The sequence below is a fragment of the Malus sylvestris genome, chromosome 1 (genome assembly GCF_916048215.2).
Source record: "Malus sylvestris chromosome 1, drMalSylv7.2, whole genome shotgun sequence".
In the NCBI taxonomy this organism is placed as follows: domain Eukaryota; kingdom Viridiplantae; phylum Streptophyta; class Magnoliopsida; order Rosales; family Rosaceae; genus Malus; species Malus sylvestris.
The window spans coordinates 20,392,732-20,400,428 of record NC_062260.1 but is presented as its reverse complement, the minus strand read 5'-3'; the positions used below and the strand labels follow the sequence as shown (position 1 = coordinate 20,400,428).

Sequence of the window (7,697 nt, the reverse complement as noted above, 5' to 3'; positions counted from 1 at the left end):
ATTGCAAAAATAGGTGCCTACTTTTAGAACGCTAGTGCATGTAAATAAAGGTTAGGAAGGTTGATTTAGATTTAGGTCATTTTTATTTTGATACTCCTCCTTCTTGTTCAGTTAGTTTTATTCGTGAGGATCGATTTGAGATGTCCCGGTCTAAATTTATTATTGAGTAGGTTTGTTTGGGCTCTTGCTTATAGCCCCATTTTCAACCAAAAAAAAGGTTAGGAAGATTGGTAAAAGTTCATCTTCAAAAACTTATATTATTACTATGTATGGTGACAAGTTTCTTAATACGAGTCCTAGAAAAATTATAAATTATTACAATATGGAGGTTATTACCATATACGTATGTGTCCCGAATTCAAAACTCCCCTCCCCCTTCTCCTAATTTGTTGTAATAGTTTCGAATTCTCCCCTTTTATAAATTAAAAAAGAAATATATATATGAAAAGTTTTTGAAAGAGTTGAAATGTGAAAAGTTGATTCATATCTCATTACAGATTTATCCATCTTGTCCCTTTATATATTTATCTAATAGCTGAAATGCAAGTTCTCTTTATACACTTATTCTCATGCAGTAAATTATATATGTAAATAAAGTATTCATCATTGTTTATAATACAACGATATATTTACACTAAGGTGTGTGGGTGAAATAAATTGTTATCAAAATTGTCATTTACGAACTTAAGACCTTTCACTTACGAATGAAGAAGAACACTACTAAATCATAAAATTTAGGCGTCGTTTCTTATATGGTCATGTAGCCACGTCTTCATCAAAGAACTTAATGAAGAATAACACTAATAAATTGTTATCAAAATTAATAATATTTGTTCATTTGACAACATTTCTACTAATTAAAACTCTCTTCTTTCATCTATTTCTTCTTTTGTTTTGCTGGTCTCAACTTCTAGTTCACGATTCCTTGTCTCTTTTTTTTAGTCTCAAATCTCAGTCAAATTGAGTGAGTAGTCATTACAGTTTGTAATTTTTCTCTAGCTATATATATATATATATATATATGTACAATGACTTTTTTGTAAACGGTAATATTTTATTTGAAACGTTAAGAGAACATTCTCGATTAAATTTGGAGACTTCTCAAATCAACAAGATATAAACTAAGCTCAACTTAGTCATTCGATGTGCGGCCATGTTCGTAGAATGGTGAATATGGCAAATTCGAGAAGGAGCAAAGTCCCTGAACCCAGTTCGAATATCCTCAGCCACTAAACCAATAGAAGAATTGGCATTGCGCACGTCAGTATGAGTGGAAGAACACAGAACAAAAAACCTTTGGTTTTTGTTGAAAGAAGAAAGGGAAAGATAACATTTCTTTTGCAAACCGTCAGTTATGTATTTACGAAAAGGACAAATCCGTATCGAAGCCCGTTCATCGTCCGTTTCTTTGTCCTTTTTTAAGTTTTTCTCCACCCATTAGAGTAAGTCCACCCCTGAAAAAATGCTTCAGCACCCAACCCATCTAATTTATTCAGTGAACAGTGACAGACCCCAATAAACAGTAATAGGCTAAATGCATATCCATCCCTACAAAATGCGTTGGCACCCAGCCCATTTAAAATATTATTAATTTTTTTAATTAAATAATAAAAAAAATAGTTTTAATTTCAGATTGGATTTTTAACCAATCTCGTTACGTCACGTGTCATTATCAGAATAAAAGGACATAAACTCATCAAATAAACTTAAAAAAAACACACTAAATAAACTAAGAACTTTATTGTTCCACCACAAACTCCTTTTAATTATCTTGACCTTATTGCAATTCTCATAGGTGCTCAATCAAGTCACTTTGACGGGTACAGTGCCAGTATGGCTCTTCCAATGAAGTGTACCGTTGAGCGATCAAGTAATTGTAACGTCAATCCCGTTCCAATGGCTCGTGTTACACGGGATCTTTGGTGCCATCATGACCATAATAGATACGTGTTCTTGAGTTGTTTATTATGTTCGGCTCGTATTCGTTGACGGCATCATAATCATACTCATCTTCCACAATCATGTTGTGGAGAATGATACATGTCATCATGATGGATCGAAGTGCCTCAACATCAAACATTCTGGCAGTTGACCTGACAATTTCCCAACGAGCTTGCAAGATACCAAAACAACGCTCCACATCCTTCCTACACCGCTCTTGACATTTTGCAAAGTGTTTTTCTTTTTCACTTTGGGGATGTGGGACTGTTTTAACAAACGTTGTCCACCTTGGGTAAATGTTGTCTGCAAGGTAGTACGGCCCGTCGTATGTATGGCCATTGATTGAATATGTGACTCTAGGTGCTTTTCCTTGTAGCACTTCGACAAAGATTGGAGATTGGGCAAGGACATTTAGGTCATTCTGAGCTCCTGGAACACCAAAAAATGCATGCCAAATCCATGTATCAAATGAAGCCACCGTTTCCAAAATGATATTTTTGGCTCATTTTCTGTCGCCATACGCTCATTGCCACGCACTTAGACAATTTTTCTAGGTCCAATGCATGCAATCGATGCTTCCAATCATGCCAGGGAAGCCTCGCATCTCACCATTTCTCAGTAGCCTTCGCAGGTACCTATGCATCGATTTCCGGAGGTACTCCTTTGTATAGAGGGCTTCGATGGTGAAGCAAAATCGCATCAGGGACTCCATAACAGTTGATTTTCCCATCCTTGTTATCTCATCCACTTGATCTGCAAATGCTTCATATGTAAGCATTTGCAAGGAAGCATTAACTTTTTTACTCAGAAAGAAGACCTAGAACATGAAAAACATCATTTTTTTTTTGCACAAAGTATTCATCATGGTTGCAAATAGCACTCATGATTTTGTCGAACAAACTTCGTTGCATTCTAAAACGATGTCTTAAAACATGATCAGGGAATACACAGTTGGGGATAAAATAATCTTCCAAGAGATTATTACCTCATATTTCCCTCTTTCTATCGAAGTTTGCAGCACGTCTGGGTTTGGATATCTGACCCACAACTTCCATGACACGGCGGGAATGTGAGGCCTTCTGCATTCTATGGTCATCATCCTCATCCTCATCCTCCTCCATTGCGAAAGCCTCATCTCCATCTCCACCTTCCTCGAGAATGACCAATTTTTCCTGTTGTGCCAACAATCTTTTTTGTTGCTCCTCAAACTGTTTATACACTCTCCTTGAAGAAAACATTGTAAGGATGGATGTAGGGATGAAGAAGGATTCTGAGTTAAAAAGAATGATTGATTTTGGTGTGAGGATGGATGTAGGGATGTAGGGATGTAGGGTTTATATGGACAAAAAAAAATAAAAAGGATGAGATTCTGGTTAGGTATTTTTTTTCACACAAAAAGTATATGAAAGCTTTGGTAGAAAGTGTTGAAAATATTGAAATATGGTGTAAGGTGGAAGATGATGGTTAGGTATTTATAGAAAAAATTAAAAAAAAATTAATTTTTTTTTTGTATTTTTAATAATTTTTATTAAATGAATTAATCTAGACTATTGGATTTGAAAAAGATTCAAATCCAACAGCCCATAAGTATGACAAGTGGCCAATGGTCACAATTCACCCTAATTTTTTTTAAGCCCGGAAATCGTGGACCGTTGATCTTTAGATCGGACGGCCCAAAACTCGCCACGTCATCTAGTTGTTGGATTTCAAATTCAAAATTTTTTACTGTTGGAAATCCAACGGTTCACGACTGGCCACGTGGCCTCCCCCATCAGACAGGTGAGTGCGTTTGTGCATGTGGGCCCCGCCTCTGTTTTCTTGTCGGCGACGCACACCCACTCGCACGTGCTTCCCACGCGCCTGGCTCAAAAAAATTTAAAATGGCCCGTGACATCACGCTGGCATCAGCATGACGTCACATAGGCCGGCCTTGGCTCAGCACATTCTGGGCTGGGCTGTAGGCTTTTAGCTGGGTGCCAGGCTATCAAGCCCCAGTGGACTTGCTCTTAAAGCCATAAAAAAGTCTTCAACACGAGAAAAGAAAGACCACGTTTCCATCGTTCGTACGTAGTTTTTAAAAATTATCTCGAGTGGTATTCTTCTTCATTTATAAGTGAGAGGTCTTAGGTTCGATTCTTGTCAAAAGCGAGTTTGAACCATATTATTGCTAGCCCATTATGAGGCTCAATCCATCATCTCCCCATTAGTGTAGACAATATCATTTGTTCAAAAAAAAAAAAAAATTATCTCAAGGCTAATTAATTAGTAGAAAACTAACCTTCAAAGATTCCCTTGTGGCAGAGGTGTTCAAGGTCCGCTATTTTCCCTCATCGGAGTTCATGCAAGCACCAGTGAAAACGAATGCATCTTATTGTTGGCGTAGTATTGCGGAAGCCAGGGCCATTATTTGTCGAGGTTCAAGATGGAGAGTCGGCGATGGAGAGAAGATTAGAATATAGGGGGACAGCTGGTTACCCCGTGCATAATTCTTTGAAGTTCTAAACCCAATTCCAACGGGTGTTGCGCCTACCATTATGGTCAATGGGTTATTAATGGAGGATGGGGGTTTCAAATGGAATGAGGACTTGGTTAATAGTATTTTTAGTGAGGAGGAAGCGACACTAATTTTGGGTATCCCTATGGGATGTGCTATCTACACACCCCATTTTACTTCTCACACACCCCTTGATGATTTATGTCCGTTAATCTTCTTCAATTCATTTGATTCGACGGCCGAAAATTAAAAATGTGTGTGAGAAGTAAAGTGGGGTGTGTGGATATAACACCCCTATCCCTATTAGTTATTTTCGAACTCCGGATACTTTAATTTGGACTAAAGGGATGAATGGTACTTTCACAACGAAATATGCTAATCATGTGGCTCGTTCAAGCGGTGAGGACTATGGGATGGGACCTGCAAGTTCTACAATGGATGCATGGGTTAAATGGTTGTGGAAGGCTCTTTGGAAAACTTGTGTGCCTACGAAAGTAAAGATTTGTGTTTGGTGGTGTTGTATAAATGCTTTACCGACTTAAGCGAACTTGCAAAAAAGGAAAGTTATCACCACTGTGACTTGTATTTTTTAGCGAGTGTGGGAGGGAAACGGTTGAACATGTGTTACTTGAGTGCCTAAGGTCGGTCTCTATTTGGTTTTTGAGTCCGTTGAGTTTGAGAACGGGAGGCATGGGAAATGGAGGATTCCAAAGTTGGATGATTCAAATGGCGGGTGAACTTTCGAAGCAAAGTTTTGATCTTGCTTTGTTGTTGATTTGGAGCATCTGGAAGGAACGAAACTCATTTCTATGGATGGGTATGGCAATGAACCAAGTGGATATCCCCTAAGCATGGCTCCAAGAGTATAGAAAATGGCATGAAGTAAAGAAGGGCATCAAGATTTCCGTTCCACAACCATGGAAAAAACCTGAGGTAGGTTAGCTTAAATGTAACTTTGATGGTGCGTGGAATGAGTGGGATGGGATCAGAGGGATTGGTGTTGTAATCCGAGACGACCGGGGGATTTTTTTTGGCAGCCATGGCTTCGAATTTGTGGGAGGTTCTTTCTACACAGATGGTAGAGATTATGGCAGCGAGAGATGGTGTTTTTTTTTGCACAGATGGTGACGTCCCATGTTGTTGAGATACAAGATGATGCAGCAGTAGTGATTAATGCATTACAAGCCAAGACAACAAATTTGAATGGTGAATTTGGGCATGTTATTCAGGATGCTAAACATATGTTGGCTTCGTTTTCACAATGGAAAGTTACGTTTGGTCGACGAGAGACGAACAAGGCAGCACACAAATTGGCATGATTGGGCTTAACTTTGAGTAGCCAACTTTCTTGGTTTGAAGAACCACCTGATGTAATTTCTGATATTCTTCTTGAGGATAGTATTAGTACTTAATATGGAGCGGGACACTCTTTTTCCCTTCGACCGGTTTGAAAACCCCAGCAAGGTTTTTATTGAGGCCTATTGTTAGCACCCTATCCTCTGTTTTGTATGATTTATTCCAAATAAATGAATATCGTAATTCTTCTGAAAATTACAAAAATATTACTCACACTATTGTTTTTTTACACACTTATATTTAATTATATTTATTATTTTTATTTGACCTATTCAATTAGATGTCTTGAAATACTAAGAGTAGTGCAAGATGCTGAAAAAGATGTGAAATAATTAGTTCCCTTCAATTACTATTCAACAAACATAATAATTAAAGAACTAAAGTCACATATAACTTTTGAAATGATTAAGAATCACAGGTTAGTTTTTGTTAGACTTTTAATATGTTAGTATGACTTTTATTCGTGTTAGTTTTATCTTTGCATGCTACTTTTATTTTTCTACAATTTTATACACGTGTTTGACATATTATTGCAATTAATCAATAAAATTTGTGTATTCTCATAATATATGGTGACTCGGTTTTGGTGGGGGAAAGAAGCGTGAAAGCGGAGTATACATTGGGTAAGTTGGTAACGGATGTGTAAGCCTAAAAGTGAAGGAGGGTTGGGCTTTAAAGATTTGTATGCTTTTTGTTGATGCACAAAACCGGAGGTCTTGGAACAATGTAAATCCGACCGTGAATCTGCAAAAAATGTAAATAATACAAGATGTATCGTGGTTCATCCCAAGGTTTAGGCTACGTCCACACTGATATTGTATTTCTAAGAGAGAGAAAGAGAGCGCTCTGAATATGAGAGTGAGAGCTTTGAGAGAGCTTAGAGCTTAGGGGATGTGAGGAGGCTTCTCTCTTTGTGAGGGTGAGGAGGCCCTTTTATAGAATAAGGGCTCCTCCATTTTTTACATATTTTCCCCTTTACTTATTACATAATTACATTTGAGTTCCCCGATTATTTATACGAAATCTAAATATGGAGGCCCTAAGTATGGTATAAACAGTAGTCCCCCAAGTCTTCAGTCAAGAGAGTCTTTTGGCTGGAGACTTGAAATTCAGTCCATGTGTGGGCTGAAGTAACTAGATGTCGTCTAGAACTGATGCTCGATATGAGGCGGTGCCCAATCTGAAATGATGCTCAACTAGAAGTAGCACATGTTGCGAGGCTGCTTTGCTTGTGTTGCCTTGGTTGGCTCGGCTTGTGGCGTTGAAGGTGAGGGAGTCCTTTTTATAGAATAAGGGCTCGCTCCTCATTACAAAAATGATGGGTTAGAGTTTGTGCTCGCGGCGATGCGGTTGCTCAGTAGGCGGTGATGCTCTCTAAGGATGGTGAGGGAGTCCATTTTATAGAATAAGGGCTCGCTCCTCAATACATGAATAATGAGCTAGAATTAATACTCTTTAATGATAGTGAGGGAGTCCATTTTATAAAATAAGGGCTCGCTTCTTAATACATAAATAATGGGTTAGAGTCCCCCAAGTATTTTTCATAAGGCCCAGTTGAGGCCCAATATATGGTATTGCACTTGACCAAGCCCGAAACTACAAGTAAGCTTTAAGTGAAATTGATACATTACCTTGTGCATCTTCATCGGTAAAAGATACCACCCTTGGATGGAGGAAAAGTACTTCCAGAGAAGATGCCACATCTACATATGAGACATATAAGGCAAGTGAAAATGATACCACACTTCGGTACTTAGAAGTTTCATGATTACTCAATGGCTTGGATCTTGCAAGTCCCCAACCGAGGAGCTTCCCTTACTCGGGAACTTAGGGGAGCACTGTTTGTACCATACTTGACCAATCCCGAAACTACTGAGCACCGGTCAACGTTATACCGTCAAGGACC

At 38.4% G+C, this 7,697-nt stretch overlaps 1 pseudogene; it reads right to left on the bottom strand.

Moving 5' to 3' along the window:
• Nucleotides 1-2,676: 2,676 nt before the first annotated feature.
• On the bottom strand, nt 2,677-3,179 carry LOC126634109 (uncharacterized; annotated as a pseudogene).
• Between the last annotated feature and the right edge of the window lie 4,518 nt (nt 3,180-7,697).